At 41.0% G+C, this 18,701-nt stretch overlaps 1 non-coding gene across 1 annotated transcript; it reads right to left on the bottom strand.

Moving 5' to 3' along the window:
• Window positions 1-332: 332 nt before the first annotated feature.
• On the bottom strand, window positions 333-408 carry Trnas-cga (transfer RNA serine (anticodon CGA)). The gene has a single exon. It is a non-coding gene; the product is annotated as a tRNA-Ser (tRNA).
• Between the last annotated feature and the right edge of the window lie 18,293 nt (window positions 409-18,701).

Raw genomic sequence — 18,701 nt, 5'->3', positions numbered from 1 at the left:
ACTCGAAGGGTTAAGAAAGCGCACTTTAAAGCGTTCTAGAGGGAGTGGATCTGGTATCAGGCGATATATGAGTCTCCCATTGCTGAAGGAAGTAAAAAAATGTCATATGGCAGCCTTTGCTCGGGTATCCCATGAAGTGGGTTCAACGACATGTCGGGAAGCGTGTTCTTTCTTTACGCAGATATAGAGGGTGGTTATAATTAAACTTTCGCTACTTGAGCCAGTGTAGATGGATAACCCTTTACGATATGGATATTGAACTTTCCATAATGAGATTTTCACTCTGCAGTGGAGTGTGCGCTGATATGAAACTTCCTGGCAGATTAAAGCTGTGTGCGGGCCGAGACTCGAACTCGGGACCTTTGCCTTTCGCGGGCAAGTGCTCTACCAACTGAGCTACCCAAGCACGACTCACGCCCCGTCCTCACAGCTTTACTTCTGCCAGTACCTCGTCTCCTACCTTCCAAACTTTACAGAAGCTTTTCTGCGAACTTTACAGGAATGATGTTCAGTGTGTCCCTCTCAGGGGACACCGCCTTGTAGTAGGCACCTTCAGTGCCGGGCGGGAGGGTTTGCGTGCTTCGGTGAAGTCGAGAGCTATGCCGGCGGTAGCATAGCTACTGGCAGGGTCTCCCAAGCCGGACTGGTCCCGACAGAGGAGCCAGACAAAGTGTGTCCCACAACATAGGGCAGGGAGGGCTCTAGAGGCGTAGTGAAGCCAGCTTCCCTAGAGGAGTAAACCTCATACAAATCCTGGTCCTCCAGTTTGGGGGTTGGGCATGGGGCTAATAACCCCATACTGTAAAAAAAAAGAATATTACGGAAATTCAACAGAAGCCTCGGAAACTGGATGGAAAGCATGTATCACGACCCCGGCAAAGGAAACGGATAAAGGATCTAACAGTAGCATCATGGAATGTGAGGACAATGCTTCAGCCTGGAAAGATGAAAGAAATAGCTAATGAAATTTTAAAATTCAAATATGATATTGTAGGGCTACAGGAAATAAGATGGCAGGGGAATGGGCAGATAGATAAACCTGAGTACTCGTTGGTATATAGTGGACCAGAAGAAAGAACGGGCCAACTTGGAACAGGGTTTATAATAACTAGGGAAGTTAGGAAAAGCCTTCTAGAATTTGAACCCATAAATGAAAGGATGTGCAGACTCAGACTAAAAGGTAAATTTAGGAATATATCAATAGTTAATGCACATGCACCAACAGAGGAAAAAGAGGATATAATTAAAGAACATTTCTACGAAGACTTGGAAAAAGTATACGGTGCAGTACCTAAATATGACCTGATGCTAGTAATAGGAGATTTTAATGCAAAAATAGGGAGGAATGAACATCTGTATGGAGTTTCTGGAAAATATTCACTACATGAAGAAAACAATGAGAATGGAGACTTATTATGCCAATTCGCAGCAAGGAATAATATGATTATTAAAAGTACCTGCTTTCCACATAAAAGGATCCATCTGGGAACCTGGAAGTCTGCAGCCAATGGAGTAGTCAATCAGATTGATCATATTTTAGTGATTGCACGCCACTCCACGTCAGTTACGGATGTACGGAGCTGCAGAGGACCAAACTGTGATTCAGACCACTTTCTGATAAAATCAGTCTTGAGAGAGAAACTGTCACTAACAAGTGGCAACAGAATGGGAAAGATGATGAAATGGAATACAGACAAACTGAACATCCCCGATGAAGTAAAAAAATACCAAGCAACACTAAGCAGAAAGTTGAGCAATGAAGAGACCACAGAAGGAGTAGATGGAAGGTGGAACAGGTTTGAAAAAGCCATTAAGGATGCTGCAGAGGAAATAATAGGCATAAGAAGGAACAGAAGAACCCAGGAGTGGTTTGATGAAGATTGCAGGTCAGCAATAGAGGAAAAGAACAGGGCAAGAACAAAAATGCTACAGAGAGAAACCAGAAATAATGTGGAACAATATAGAGAATTAAGGAGAAGAGCTAACAGACTGTGCAAGAGAAAGAAAAGAGAGTGGAATAAGAAGAAATTTCAAGAACTAGAAGAACTAAAGGAACAGAGTGAAATAAGAAAGTTCTATCATGCCATAGGCAAAATGAAGAATAGATTCCAACCAAAAACAATGGCCTGTTCCAGTAAAGATGGGAAAATGATAAGGGAGGAAGAACAGATAGTGGGAAGATGGGCAGAATATTTCAAAGATACACTAAGCACCAGCCTAGAAGATGAAGAGACAGCTGCACAGGAGGGAAGAGTGGAGCTGGAAGTAGACAATGAAACCAATGAGGCAAGAAAACCAACACTACAAGAGGTCTCCCAGGCTGTGCACAAGTCAAAAAACAATCGAGCCCCTGGGGAAGACAGCATAATTGCTGAATTAATAAAAACTGGTGGTGAGGCTGTAATAAAGGAACTGCACACATTAATATCAGATATATGGGAAACAGAAACTATGCCAGATAATTGGAAAATTGGAATAATAGTCCCCATTTATAAGAAAGGGGACAGAACAGTATGTGAAAACTATAGAGGTGTAACACTCCTAAGTACAGCTTATAAGATCTTCTCAAGTATATTAAACGAAAGGATACGGAAGTGTGCAGAAGGCATACTAGGGGAATATCAGTGTGGCTTTCGACCGGGCAGAGGAACAACTGATCAAATATTTGTGATAAGGCAAATGATGGAAAAGTTCTATGAATATGATATAGATCTGCATTTCTTATTCATCGATTTCAAACAAGCCTTTGACAGCATAATTCGGCAAGAACTATACAGAGTACTGAAAGAAGTTGGTATATGTGCTAAATTAATAAGACTAATCAGAATGACAATGACAGAGACAAGAGCAAAAGTAAAGGTCCTTAGCAGAACAAGTGAGAGCTTTGACTTTAATAAAGGTGTGAAGCAAGGGGATAGCCTCTCCACTGTCCTATTCAACATTGCCCTGCATAGTGCAGTAAATAAAATCAACAAAAGAGGCACCATATTTACGAAAACTAGCCAGATATGTGCATACGCTGATGACATTGCTATAGTAGGAAGAAATACCAATACACTCCTAGAAACATACCGGGCAATGGAAACAGAAGCCTTAAAAATTGGCCTCATAGTAAATGTAAACAAAACAAAATATATGGTAATGTCACAATCTGAGGCCAGAAGAACCCCTAAAAACCTAAACATCAATGGGAAATGCTTCAATGGAGTGTCCTCTTTTAACTATTTGGGAGCCCTAATAACAAATGATAACAGTATTGGAAAGGCTATAAGGGAAAGAATACAAGCAGGAAACAGAGCTTACTTTGCAAATATGCAGCTTTTCAAAAGTAGCCTTGTTACAAGAAAAACTAAATTGCTAATATATAATTCCCTAGTCCGCCCAGTTATCACATACGGCTCAGAGGTATGGACATTGACAGAACACGATAAAAATGCTCTAAGAAGCGTTGAGCGGAAAATACTACGCAAAATCTATGGGCCAATAAGGGAGGAAGAAGGCTGGAGAATACGCTACAATGCTGAATTACAGGAGTTAATACAAGGCAGGGACATAGTAAAATTTGTTAAATCACAGCGAATACGATGGCTAGGACACTTGGAGAGAATGGCAGAGGATAGAATGCCAAAGAAAATGATGAAAGGTATGATCCATTCAGTTAGGCGAAAAGGGAGACCTAGAAGAAGATGGATCGATGAGGTAATAATGGATATCAGCAATATGGGAGTCCGGGGGTGGAAAAGAGCAGCAAATAACCGAGAAGTGTGGAGGAAGATTGTTGAAGAAGCCAAGGCTCACCAAGGGCTGTAGAGCTACTGAAGAAGATGTTCAGTGTGTGCGCTGCAGGATTTGCGTTGTTAATATTGAACGGTGGAGTAGAGTTGAAACACAAGCACCACTGCGGATTACAATTACAAGACAGTCAACATCAGCCCGAATAAGGTGAACAGGGCTTTATTCGCAAAGCTGTTATATCAAAACAACAGCAGTAGTGCTGTTGCTCTTCACATTAACGGAATTATAAGACGTTAAAGGAATACAAAGAGATCCTCTTTCCGCACTGGGGTTGAAGAACATGATCTGGAAGTTCAAATTAACTATCGATTTGTGAATTGCCGATGGGAGAGGCCTACGGCCAATCGTGCCAAATGGTTCAAATGGCTCTGAGCACTATGGGACTTAACTTCTAAGGTCATCAGTCCCCTAGAACTTAGAACTACTTAAACCTAACTAACCTAAGGACATCACACACATCCATGCCTGTAGCAGGATTCGAACCTGCCACCGTAGCGGTCGCGCGGTTCCAGACTGCAGCGCCTAGTACCGCTCGGCTACCCCGGCCGGCAATTGTGCCACAAGAAGGAACTGTTGTCAGGGGTGAAAATGCTGGACACAACGTGCAATCTTCGAGCAATGCACAAGCAATGTCACGTTCCATGGTCCACCGTTTGAAAAGTGCTGCGAACAATTCTGAAATGATGTCTCTAGTGCGGTTCCAGGCTCTCGCGACGCAGATGATCGTCACATTGAGCGACGGTTGTAACTTGGAACGTAAACGTGGTACGAAATGTTACCCTCACACGTGGAAATTAAAATGTGTTTATTTCAATTTTTATTCGTTACTTCTCCTGCGCGTGTCCTTGAAAATGTTTCCACGATGTTTCATTGCGTTACGAGCACTCGTTTTATATATGGACCCTCTCAATTAGGAAAAGTTTACGTATATATATGAGAATTGTGTCGTATGTGTATTTGTAGAGTGTAGGTGAGTGCAATGGATGCGTGTATGATGTTATGTTTGTACTGTACACTGAGGACGAAAGAAAGGTGAGTGTGAAATCCGGTGCCGGCATATAACCTCCTCCTCTAGAATCGAGCTTAACGTCCCCATCTGACTGACGGATAACCATCCACAGCGTCACATGCCCTCTCTTTATGAGACACTGCACCTCACCCTCAACACAGATAAATATGTGTGGTGCACGTAAATATATTCGGTTCGATAGATTTCTCTATAAGCAATCATTCTGTCTGAATCTATTTAAGGAGGAAAAACCACATAAATCTAAAGATAGCAACATATAACACGATAATCAGTTGTGAAAGCTTGCGTTAACAGTCTGACTTACATTAAATACATTGTCATTGTAATTCAATGGAACTCTTGCTGCTAACCCATGCTGTGCCCGATAATGGCCTGTGGAAGCAACCGGTCGCTTATTTAAGAATGCTTCTAACAGCAGCTTATGATTTTACGCGAAGTCATTTCCATAGTTCATCAAGGCTGAGGAACACAATCAGTAGAACATATTTTTGATGCACTTCCAGCCTTGGGGAAGACAAGGGCTGCACTCGTACTTACTTTCAGATTGCTGAGAATTGCAGTTCACATACGAAAGAGATCGTTTAGAAACCTTTCTTCGACCATTTCTAAAGTATTTTTCGCTTGTGAAGATCGATTGACGGAAGAGATTGAAAGAAGAGCTGCGGCATTCGTCATAGGATTATTTCGTTTCCGAGAGAGCTTTACAGAAATGGCGTGAGAGACGTTTCGTTAAGTGTGAAGAGGCTTACTAACGAATCTCCAGGACTCAGTGTTGCCAAGTGAGTTACGAAGCATGTTATTTCCTTCGACATACATCTCGCGCAATGACCATGACAGTAAAATTAGACAAAAATGTTCACTTATACAGCAGGGTGCCGGAAGGCGTTCGATACAGTTCCGCACTGTCGCCTGATATACAAAGTAAGAGTCTACGGTATATCAGACCAGCTGTGTGGCTGCATTGAAGAGTTTTTAGCAAACAGAACACAGCATGTTGTTATCAATGGAGAGACGTCTACAGACGTTAAAGTAACCTCTGGCGTGCCACAGAGGATTGTTATGGGACCATTGCTTTTCACAATATATATAAAATGACCTAGTAGATAATGTCGGAAGTTCCATGTGGCTTTTCGCGGATGATGCTGTAGTATACAGAGAAGTTGCAGCATTAGAAAATTGTAGCGAAATGCAGGAAGATCTGCAGCGGACAGGCACTTGGTGCAGGGAGTGGCAACTGACCCTTAACATAGACAAATGTAATGTATTGCGAATACATAGAAAGAAGGATCCTTTATTGTATGATTATATGATAGCGGAACAAACACTGGTAGCAGTTACTTCTGTAAAATATCTGGGAGTATGCGTGCGGAACGATTTGAAGTGGCATGATCATATAAAATTAATTGTTGGTAAGGCGGGTACCAGGTTGAGATTCATTGGGAGAGTTCTTAGAAAATGTAGTCCATCAATAAAAGAGGTGGCTTACAAAACACTCGTTCGACCTATACTTGAGTATTGCTCATCAGTGTGGGATCCGTACCAGACCGGGTTGACGGAGCAGATAGAGAAGATCCAAAGAAGAGCGGCGCGTTTCGTCACAGGGTTATTTAGTAACCGTGATAGCGTTACGGAGATGTTTAACAAACTCAAGTGGCAGACTCCGCAAGAGAGGCGCTCTGCATCGCGGTGTAGCTTGCTCGCCAGGTTTCGAGAGGGTGCGTTTTTGGTTGAGGTATCGAATATATTGCTTCCCCCTACTTACACCTCCCGAGGAGATCACGAATGTAAAATTAGAGAGATTCGAGCGCGCACGGAGGCTTTCCGACAGTCGTTCTTCCCTCGAACCATACGCGACTGGAACAGAATAGGGAGGTAATGACAGTGGCACGTAAAGTGCCCTCCGCCACACACCATTGGGTGGCTTGCAGAGTATAAGTGTAGATGTAGATATTGTATTGTGTATTGAACCGGGACCTAGAAACGACGGAGAGGCTTCTTCCCGCCGTAGCCCGCAGTGGTTCACAACCCCACAACAGGCTACAGCAGTCCACCCGATCCACAATGAGCCCAGGATTATTGTGCAGTTCGACCCCCAGTGGACCCCCCGGGAACGTCTCACACCAGACGAGTATAACCCCATATGTTTGCGTGGTAGAGTAATTATGATGTATGCGTGCATGGAGACAGTGTTTGCGCAGCAATAGCTGACAGAGTGTAACTGGGGCGGAATACGGGGAACCAGCCCGTATTCGCCGAGGTAGATGGAAAACCGCCTTAAAAACCATCCACGGGCTGGCCGGCACACCGGACCTCGACACTAATCCTCCGGGCGGATTCGTACCGGGGACCAGGCGCTCCTTCCCGCCCGGAAAGCAGCTCGTTAGACAGCGCGGCTAGCCGGGCAGACACCGCCGACAGCCTCACTTTATGCGCCCCAACCGCGAATACGGGAAAAGACGCTTGTAGGGTATGTACTGTAGCACAACGTTGCGATGGCAGATGAGAGTACAGATGAAATTCATCTGGGTATTTGGCCGCATCATATAGTAATACTAAAACAACTATAAACCAGAATCAACGTTTCGGCTGAGTTTGAACTGCTTTCGTTCAGCGTTACGAAACGAATGCTTTGTCGAATTGAAGAGCACCACTGCAATGACAGAGCGAAACGTCGGGCTTTCACATACATCCTGCACACGATAATTCGAATTTCAGGGAATCTTACAGAAGGTTCGAATAATTGAAAGTTAGGGTTAACGGAATTTCAGTAATCAAAGTGGAATCAGGATGAAACGGAAATAACAGTACAAGTAAAAATACTACTCTAGTTTTAATAACGTAAGTACTTCCTGAAAGGGAGCAGAAAGTATCAACTTCAACTTAGATTAAAAGCATATTGACTTTTGATCTTCTTAATCATTTTTTATTTTAAGATTTTAAGATTTCAAGTTCCAAGACTGATTTCATTCCTGGCGTATAAGTGATGTCAGCACAGTATTTACAGTGGCAGCTTGAACTAACAACTGTAGGCAACATATGTGCATGCGGCCTGTGGGTTCTGAGCAAGCAGTGTTAAATAAGCAGTGCACCTGCGACCGAAGTGTGTCAAATGAAGCTTTCAAGACATTCTCCAGAACCAGAGGAAAGTGTGTGCAAAGTTTGTTCCGCACACCTTGACCCCCGAACAAAACCGATGAGGTATGGACGCCTACCGCGATTTAATTGTAATGCGTAGCACGGACATTTCTTTTCTGGGAAAAATCATCCAACGTAATGAGACTTATCATTGCGAACCAATCACAAAACGACAAAGTGCAGAAACTCACATGAAGGGTCAACACTTTGACAGTACAACCGTCACTGAAGCCAACGTGACGCGAGAGGTGAACAACATTCCAAAGAAAGACAACACTCACACGACAACACGACCATCTCAACGTTTCTGAGTTTGCTGTTAACCCAGTTTCTCAGCTTTTGGACTGATGCAGCTACAAATTTTCGAGAATACGCAAGAAAAGTGGCCGGCCGGTGTGGCCGTGCGGTTCTAAGCGCTTCAGTTTGGAACCGCGTGACCGCTACGGTCGCAGGTTCGAATCCTGCCTCGGGCATGGATGTGTGTGATGTCCTTAGGTTAGTTAGTTTTAAGTAGTTCTAAGTTATAGGGGACTGATGACCACAGATGTTAAGTCCCATAGTGCTCAGAGCCATTTGAACCACAAGAAAAGTTCAGTTTCATTCCTTTTTTGATGATGAAAAACTATGTCCTAAATTTTTGCATTTTCTCCACAAATCTTCTTAAAAACGCAGTTATGCTACTTTTACAAGTTAATTAGTGGTCCACCACTTGTAGTGAACAATTCAATGCACAGACTGGCAGCAAGTGATAGTAGTTTTAGTCAAATATTTGAGCGGAGCGAAACCAAGACTCCTAAGAAATTACACAATGAATTTTTGTAGAAGTTTTCATAAACAAGCGAGGTATTGTAAATGGTCAGTTGAGACATCAAACTGATCAGCGTGACGAATACCGATTGATATTTAAGTATGCAATGTTCCACTATTTCAGAACGAAACTTGAAAAAAAATTAAAGAATGGCAAATTTAAAAAAAAAGATGTTTTCCTAAAAGTAAGAAATGAAACTGACTGGAGAAACATTTGACGCACCTTTGAATGATCCTCGAAATCATGTACAGTAAATAAGGTGCCGACTGAAAATTTAAATTTCCACCAGAGAAATATCCCCTAGTACACTTTAAAATTACAAGAGTCTAATTTAAACACTGAAATAATTTCTCAATCAGCACCTCATTTACTGTAGACGATTTCGAGCATCATTCAAAATCGTGTCAGATGTTTCTTTAATATGCGTATTTTATTTCTTACTTTTAGACGAATCATATCAGAAAACATATCACAAAACGTTTGACCGTTATTTTTGAATTTTTTCCCTCTTTCATATAACACCCTGAAAGGTATGTTTTGTACTCTGCCTTGACTAAAGTATTTCAATACAGATTTTTGAAGTGGTGAAAACTCCGCCTTCGTATCCGTTTCTTCCCTTCATATGATACGTTATCAGCAATCTTATCTTCTTGCTTCAGTATTATCGATGGCGTGGATGACGGAGTCCGGAAACTTTTTGCTACGCCCTTCTTTTCTTTTTCACTCCACATTCCGCTGCGTCAGTAACCTGCTTCTTTTCTGCGCGAGTCAAACATTTTTTCTAGGTGCATCAGTCCGGAAGCACGCGACTGCTACGGTCGCAGGTTCGAATCCTGCCTCGGGCATGGATGTGTGTGATGTCCTTAGGTTAGTCAGGTTTAAGTAGTTCTAAGTTCTAGGGGACTGATGACTGATGACCTCAGATGTTAAGTCCCATAGCGCTCAGAGCCATTTGAACCATTTTTAGGACGGATATGTGCTATAGGAAGCTATGTAGTGTAAAAAAAAAATTAAAAAAACTTTCGCGACGAGTTAGATGACGGAACAATTATCTGAAACAAATGACGACAGAGTTGGATTTATCGAGTTTTAGATAACTGCTGACTTCTAATAACAGTGTTCTTTTGGCGAAAATGGCTTCGATTTATCGAGTGCACCAAAACACATAGGATTTCTTCAATTTATCGAGATTTTTTCAAAGGACTTGACAGTAAGTTCTATTTATTGAGAAATACTGTTTATTCAAGTTGGAACTAGAAAGAGCCGACCATAGCTGTGTCGAAGTTACAAAACGATGAGACCAAATGCACAAGAGAATTGTCTTGAAAATCACACTGACATGCAGACGATTAACTGGGGCAAATACAAAATAGGATAAGACTCCTTCTGGTGGGACACGAAGCTACAGCTACTCCAGCGTACAACGTGCTAGACTGTAGAGCCCTTGCAGCCAGTCAGAGCAGAGCGTTAACGTAGGGCGGGAGCGCAGCGCGCCCTGGTAGTGGTTGCTTCTCCACGCCACGCCACGCCACAGGCCACGGGCCACACCGCGCTACCACGCCGTTTGGACACGGCCGCCGGGAACCCCGTGATGAAGCCGTTACAGGCCGTAATCCAGCGGACGCCGAGCATTATGCTAATCGAGGCGTTTCCTGACGACTTCACGCGTTTTGGTTCTTACCGGTCGGAAATCCGAGTGGCCCTTTCAGATTACTCCCGGCGCTGACGCCTTTAAATTAAGCCAAACATGACGCGTGGAATGCGGGGCTGGCCTAGGCAGGAGGACTCTTGTCTGTCAGCCACACCCCGGCCCAGGTCCCTGGCAGCAGCCGGCATCTCCCTCGCTGGTGGGAACGCTTAGTGCTGCAGCAGAGTTTATCTGTATCTTGTATCGGATTCAGTTTTATCCCGTTTTACTGGACGAATGTTCGTCGTTGTACCACATTTTTACAAGTTATTTTTCAGATTCTATCACAAAGTACAGTCTACGTCTACAACGAAGGCCATTTACTTCTTTTTCAAATCAAGCGGACTACCTAAGCCGGCGTGTGGTCGAGCGGTTCTAGGCGCTTCAGTCTGGAACCGCGCGACCGCTACAGTCGCAGGTTCGATTCCTGCCTCGGGCATGGATGTGTGGGATGTCCTTAGGTTAGTTGGGTTTAAGTAGTTCTAAGTCTAGGGGACTGATGACCTCCGCTGTTGAGTTCCTTAGTGCTCAGAGCCATTTTTAGACTACATAACTGGTATCAGTTCAATGAAAATTCCCTGAAAATATTCCCCGTTTTGTACAAAATTTTGCCGGCGAAAGAAAAATAACACGATCTAATTGCTATTTGACTGATACCCAGAACGTTTTTCTTAAAATCTTCATAGCACAACGAGTAATTTGAGAGGAGCCTGAACACCTATTGAAGTGTATGCAAGATTATCAGCACTATCTCCTGATACAATGTGCAAGCATATTTCTATCCTTTCTTCCAGACACGTGTAATGAGAACGTAAACGAATGTGAAGTTCGATACTCACTCCGAACGCATTCAGGATCAAAAAGAGCTCTCGAAGTTCTCAACTAAACAAACCTACCTCACGCTTAATTTTTTATATTTTCTGCTACCAGTCATTTTATGTTTGATTTAACACACTGCAACGTGTTTCAAGCCTGTTTTGCTAATCATCAGGCGTTTATGCGGACAGAAAATTGTTACTTCAAGATAAAACATCTTAATCTAAATTAACACATAACTGTTTTGTTCACTGTGTGCCGTTGGGGTGGCTGTGATGGCTGTGAGGGGGGGGGGGGGGATGGGAGGCACTGGATGGCTAGAAATCTTCTGCTGAAATACAGATGTGGCCCATTTGTTTGTGACTGACACCATACCCTGCGTGGGCTGCAGATAGTTTTGCATCAATTGTTGCGGCGCGATAATCGTGTGAAACACCTTTTATATGTCAGTTGTTCACTTTCGATTTTGACGTCCCTAGGCTTCATTTGCATCGTTGGTACACTGTCGAAGCTGTTGTGTAACACTATATTATTGCACTGCTTACTCCGACACTGATCTGGACGTATTTCACTGCACAAACTTTCCTACATATATGTACACAGCATACACTTAATTCAATATGGCATCCTTGCAGCTTGTGCACGAGTATCGACTACCCCTACTTTACAGCGCTATTCGCGATACTGACGTTCTGGTAGTCCTTTGTTTCACTCTGGCACATCTTAAACCTATTGCATTATAACTGGCGTAAGGTTACTGAAGAATATTTTGAGTTTTTTAATTCAGTTATCTCACTAAGAATATTATCTCCATATTTCGTATTATGAATGAAAATTATATTTCTTATATGATATCTCTTCATTTACTTTTCCCAAGTTTGTGCAAAATATCAAGGCTGACTTAGATTTCTTTCTGTGGAAGACGTGCAAGGAATTGGAAAACACTTCTGCTTGTGGCAGGTTATTTGAAAAACAGTTCCGCTAAAGGCTGAACGTATTTAGCAAATTGTGATCACAGCAGTTACCGATTTAAGTAAGAATACATGAAAACATTGGAACATCTCAGGAATGCATGTTAATGTTCTTCAACGACTATGGGATCAAAACAAATGAAGAGAAATTTAGAGCAATTTTTTATTATTATTCAATAACCAAGTGAGAAATATCCGTACCAAGATTACATACTGTAAGTAGGCTGTTTATGTTTTCTCTATGTAAGTAGGCTGTTTATGTTTTCTCTATGTAAGTAGGCTGTTTATGTTTTCTCTATGTAAGTAGGCTGTTTATGTTTTCTCTATGTAAGTAGGCTGTTTATGTTTTCTCTATGTAAGTAGGCTGTTTATGTTTTCTTATTGGCAACGTTACGTAGCGCTCAATATGAAAATCACTGGCTGTGCTGTGTGCAGTCTGTGGCTGCTTTGTATTGTTGTAATACTCGCCATTGTAGTGTTAGGCAGCTGGCTGTGAACAGCGCGTAGCGTTGCGCAGTTGGAGGTGAGCCGCCAGCAGTGGTGGATGTGGGGAGAGAGATGGCGGAGGTTTGCAGTTTGTCATGAACTGATATATATATATTATGATTTGTGATGATATTAAGGTAAATACATTGTTTGCTCTCTATTAATATCTTTCATTTGCTAACTACCCCTATCAGTAGTTAGTGCCTTCAGTAGTTTGAATCTTTTATTTAGCTGGCAGTAGTGGCGCTCGCTGTATTGCAGTAGCTTGAGCAGCGAAGATTTTTGTGAGGTAAGTGATTTGTGAAAGGTATAGTTTAATGTTTGTCAGGGCCATTCTTTAGTAGGGAGTTTTGAAAGTCAGATTGCGTTGCGCTAAAAATATTGTGTGTCAGGTTAAGCACAGTCATGTAAAATTGTTCAAAGGGGACGTTTCATATGTCGACCCTTAGCCTAGGATACCTCACTGGAATCTTCTGATTTTTTCTTGTAGTTTGTGTATTTAGTGTAGATTTTGTTTATTGCTAGCGCGTAATTGTAGAGAGAATTTCCTTTGTAGTTGCAGTCTTTCATTGTTGTATAGTAAAACAGTTGTGGCATGCATGTAGATTTGCAGCAAGTATTTCGCAGCTGCGCTTGCAATTAACTAGATATTATTTTCAGTGCTATGTTAATGTGTTCTCTTATTTTTGATCTTCAAATTGTGTTTTTCTGTGTTGTCGTGTGAAATACTGTGACAATAATGGCGTGTGAAAAACGTAATACTAGGCTCCAAAGTAAACTGAGAAATGACAGTGAAGACGAAGGCAGTGTGTTAGCGCCGCAGAGTAATGAATTAACTGATGTTCAAAGTAGTAATTTGGTAATTGTGAATAGGGAAATGGAGCGGGCTGCAAACAATGGTGTAGACAGTGAAACAGGTAGTGAACAGGGAAGCATTATCGATCGATCGGTCGGCAACAGCTCGCCTCAGGAATCCGAAATGACAGGACACAATTTCGCAAATACTGTAGATTCAGGTTTTGGGTTATCACCGTTTTCTCAAATAAGTCAAGACGCATTTTCTGCTTGTCAAAATGTGAATGTTGCCGGTGCAAATGCACTGCCGAAAAGCGTAGAGAAACAGATTCCAGACACTAATACATTATTATTGCAATTAATGCAACAAATGGAACAAAATCAGAGACAAACACAGCAAAAGCTTGAAAAGTTAGACACAATGGAACAACACCAGAGACAAACACAGCAACAGTTAGACACAATGGAACAACACCAGAGACAAACACAGCAACAGTTAGACACAGTGGAACAAAATCTCAAAAAGTTAGACTCATTGGAACAAACTCTCGAACAAACACGTGAGGATTTAACTGCTGAGTTACATAACATTGAATCGAAATGTCAAAAAGTCTGTAATGACGTAAAAACTCAAATTTGTGAGCATTTTCAACCTATTTTTTCGCGTCATGAAAATGCATTACAGAATCACGAAGCAGCCATAAAAGAACTGCAAACTATTGTTCATGAAAATCACAACACCTTGCAAGCTAAAATTGACTCAGTTGCATCTACCGATTCGGTTACGCAACTTGCAAAAACTCAGGATAACTTAAAGGACACAGTAGATTCGATTTCAACACAAATGGACACTCTGAAACTTGGTTCAGAAAAACACACTGAGGAAATGTGTTCATTATCAGAGAAAGTAGTTGAACTTTCGGATCAGCTAAATAATTTATCTGCGAAGGTAGATGATAATCTGAATGACGCAAAACCGGTAGTCTTTAATGACACAGAACAGAACGCACAAATTAGGAAACTGAAACAAAATCTGAATCAAATTGATACGCAACACCAAAGAGAAATCCGGGAAGTACAAGATCAGCTGACACAGGTAATACAAGAATTACGTATTTCAGAAGACACTCGCGCTCCAACACGGGAAGAGGGACTTAGAAACACGGAAAAGCCGCAAAATAATAACACAGGGCATTTCGGAAGTTATGAAAGAAATTGGCAATGTGCACCGAATTTTCAGATGGAACGGCCGACACGACCTAACAATGACCGATATGCGACTCGCCGACATGATGATTTTGACTATAAGCTGTTCATTACTACACGTAAATTCAAAACATTTAAGAATTCTGGCAACGACATTCATCCACAAGCATGGCTCCATCAATTCTCTCATTGTTTTCCTCCCAACTGGTCGTTAGAACACAGATTAGAATTTATGTGTGGCTACTTGGAGAATGAACCAGCTGTAAGAATGCGATCGGTAATTCACGATTGCCACAGTGAAGGAGAGTTTTACCATGCGTTCCTCTCAGCATATTGGTCTCAAGCTACACAAGACCGTGTAAAACATAACATCATAATGATGAAACACTTCGAACAATCTGAATTTTCCAGTCTTGTGAAATATTTTGAAGACATGTTGCACAAGAATCAATACCTGTCAAACCCATACAGCCCCTCAGAACTCATCCGCATTTGCTTAATCAAACTGCCTGAACATTTACGACATATTATTTTAGCAGGACGTTGCAAAGACGACATTGAAGCTTTTCAGGGACTGTTACAAGAATTAGAAATTGACACTGACAATTGCGGAACGCGAAACCAGGAACACAACAATTACAGGTCACATCCGTCGCAAATCCGCGATGAAAGAAGTAATAACTGGACACGACAAGGCTATTCTCACAACACAAATCGTGACCAAAATAGACACCACCCGTATGACAACCGTTGGCAGAGTAGTAATAACTACAGGGAAAGATCACCTCTCCGTGGTAATGACTATCACAGAGACAATCAGAGAAACAGACAATATGGGAACCAAAATAAATATTATCAGGGGAGACAGAATAACTTTAGACGCAACGGTCCAGCGCGCAGTTTCGATTCAGGGAGAAATTCTCCACCACGTGACCGACAAGAAAGAAACTATGGAAACTACCGACAAAACGACAGACCTGATTTCCATCAGAACTGGCGAGCTTTAAACAGAGCTGGGCCCACTCGGAGAGGCGAATTTGTGGAAGTTAGGCCTCCTAATCCCAGTAACGACGCGCGCCAACAAAGAAACAGACAATGACTCGCACCGCAGGCAGCCGCGTGCGCCAGGTGGCTCAGGGAAAAATAACATTGACGCTAACCTTGAGCAAAATTCCCGTATTCTTTACGGACGAATACCGCATGATAATTGCATTCAAGTTGAAACTCTGCGTATTGGGAAGAGTAAAGGTTTACACCACATTTCTCATGTAAAACCATTTATTGACAGATAATCTGCCTTTTAACTTTGTCTTTGCCATAAAACGTTTCACTTCACGTTACTAGTATGCTTTAGAAACTGTTACCATGCAACAATGTTTGAAGTTAAATATCCAATCAAGAACCAAGAGAACTTATTTAAACAGAAATGACGAATGCATTGTTATAGTAAACAGACGTCACAGTGTTGTATTTGTACATTCTTGCTTGTTTGTTGCACGATTACGTAACGACTATAAGGCTCACATACTTAGAACATTTACCAGTACTGCTAATGAGATTTTAATGCAACATTTTGGTTTATTTGAAAATACATTCTGAATTTAAAGTGCTTTCTGAGAGATACCAGATGACACAGAGGTTAGTTTATGTGACAGCTACACGATTTTTATCACGACGCTACTAATGAGTGACAATTTACAATGTTGCTTTTGCGGTGTATCTGTTTTATATCTGCACAGTTTTCTGAATTCTTCTGGAAATCAAAACATGTTTTATTAGTAACTTTTGTGGTATAGCAACAATGAGACAGCCTTTTTTGTGGCACAACAATGCGTTACTGTACAGTACTTTCTTCATCACGCCAATAAGCATAATAACTATGATATCTATACGCAAAGCATTTCACTTTTGTTTATCATGAGGTAAGTACATTGACTTCTGCAGAACTTAGCTTTCGGAGGACGACAACTACGACACTTCCACAGAGATTATGTTACAAGACGCACAGTTTAGCGCTACAGTACACGTATTTGAGTGATCAATTTTATACTTAAAACATTTATTTTTAAAGATTTTTGAATTACAAAGAAAGTTTTCAGTGATACATTTCATTTCATTGCTGTAATCTGTAACACCTGAGGGTATAATTACATTAATCCTCAGGGGGGTATATGCCTACTTTGTGTACCATGTGTTTGGCAACCACAAGGAACCCTAGCTAATATGGTATTTGCTTATACAACTTTACACATCGGTACCATATTTCTCTAACACACAAATTACACAGCTATCTGATCATGTAACTGAGGGATAAACTTTTTTTATTACATCAGTGACAGATGTTTACGCAATTACATAGTTGGATATCTTCACACTTATGAAATTGTATTTTGTCTGTACTTTGTGAAATGCTCATATTTTTTTGGAACCATTGTGATACTATGAGAGCTTTGAATGATGTATTTGGTATGGATTCATGATTTTTAAAGTACGTTTGAGGTAGATGACATTATTTAAATGAGCAGAGAATTCTTTTTAGGCTTAGAAATTATTGGAGGAAGTTACGACGATTTTGAGATTTGACTGAAGTTTTATGATATTATTACGACGATGATGTGTATTATGTTGTTGAGGAATGTTTATTATGCTACGTATTTCTCACGATGAAATATTGAAGAAGTGTCGACGAATATGTATATGTATAATGAGGTAAGGAGTAATGAATAGTGGGTAGGGACTCTTGACTTGTGAAAAAGGATGTTGGAAACCAAGAATCGTACTTTAGAATTATGAAATGTGTGTACATGTGTGAATCATGTGTGAATGTATCACAATGCCACTGAAAATTTGTTTGAACACTGTTATATTCATAGGATTTTGTTTCTACACATTTGCAAAGTAAATTCTCGACCTGTGAAATTTTGTATATATGACTGTCACTGTAGCGGAAACTGCTGTCATAAATATTTCCATACGAAAGTTAAGTGACCACCTGCACATAATGCGTCGTGGGCACCCAGGTGTGTCAGACGCCTGGAGAACAAGCCATTAGTGTGAGTGCCTCGTCAGAAGCACAGGTAGAAAAAAAAAAAGAAAGGGAAGGCCATTGTCCGCGCTACTGACATCTCCTTGTTGAAAGCATACTGTGGAGCTCGTAATTTATGATATTTACTGAAATGCCTAATGAAACGATGAGAAACATTTCACAGCTATTGCCTTGCTAGTTAAGAAAAATGCCATATGGCTTGCTTTATGTATTTATTTACACATTTTGTTTAATATCAAGTTTCTAGCTGCACTGCAGCATTCGTTAAAATAAAATTTTATAGATGTACTAATATAAATATTTTCTGTCTACAGATCGAGTATATAATAATTTTTTTCAAAAAAAATGAGGGAGCACAAAGCGACATTTACCTTCACAGGAACTGCATTCATAATTTTCTTTTCAAGTACTTGGTAATTACTTTTGTAGAATAAATTGTGATGCATCACTCTAATGTTAAGATGTGACATAGGTATTAGACATGGCCATTTTAGTGTAATATTTTTTCTGCTTGCGCTATGTCATGTTTAAGTATAAGTTGCTGCTGTTTGCCAGGCATAGTGTTATTGAATTTGACTTTTGCTAATTTATACTGTAGCTTGCTTTGCAATTTTCCATTTTTTTCATTGCTGTTTATATTAATTGTTTTGTGCTGCTGCATTGCCTCGTTCCTTAGTTTAGCATCTGAGCTCAGTAGATTTAAGTTTGCTTAAGAGGGGGTAGACTATATGAGAAACTGACTATGGAGAATAGGTAAAGAATGCATTGCGAAGTTATATAAAAAGGATTTGGGCCCAAATGAGTATTGTACAATCAGAAATAATTATTTTGAAAGAAATATGAACAGAATACAGAAAGCATGCTTGGATAGGATTTTTTTGGTGGAAACAAAGGATGAAATAAGAGGAAAGATATATGAAGTTTTG

Source organism: Schistocerca serialis, chromosome 5 (genome assembly GCF_023864345.2).
Source record: "Schistocerca serialis cubense isolate TAMUIC-IGC-003099 chromosome 5, iqSchSeri2.2, whole genome shotgun sequence".
Classification (NCBI taxonomy): domain Eukaryota; kingdom Metazoa; phylum Arthropoda; class Insecta; order Orthoptera; family Acrididae; genus Schistocerca; species Schistocerca serialis.
Note: the sequence above shows the minus strand (reverse complement) of the source record. Positions and strands in the feature narration are given on the sequence as shown.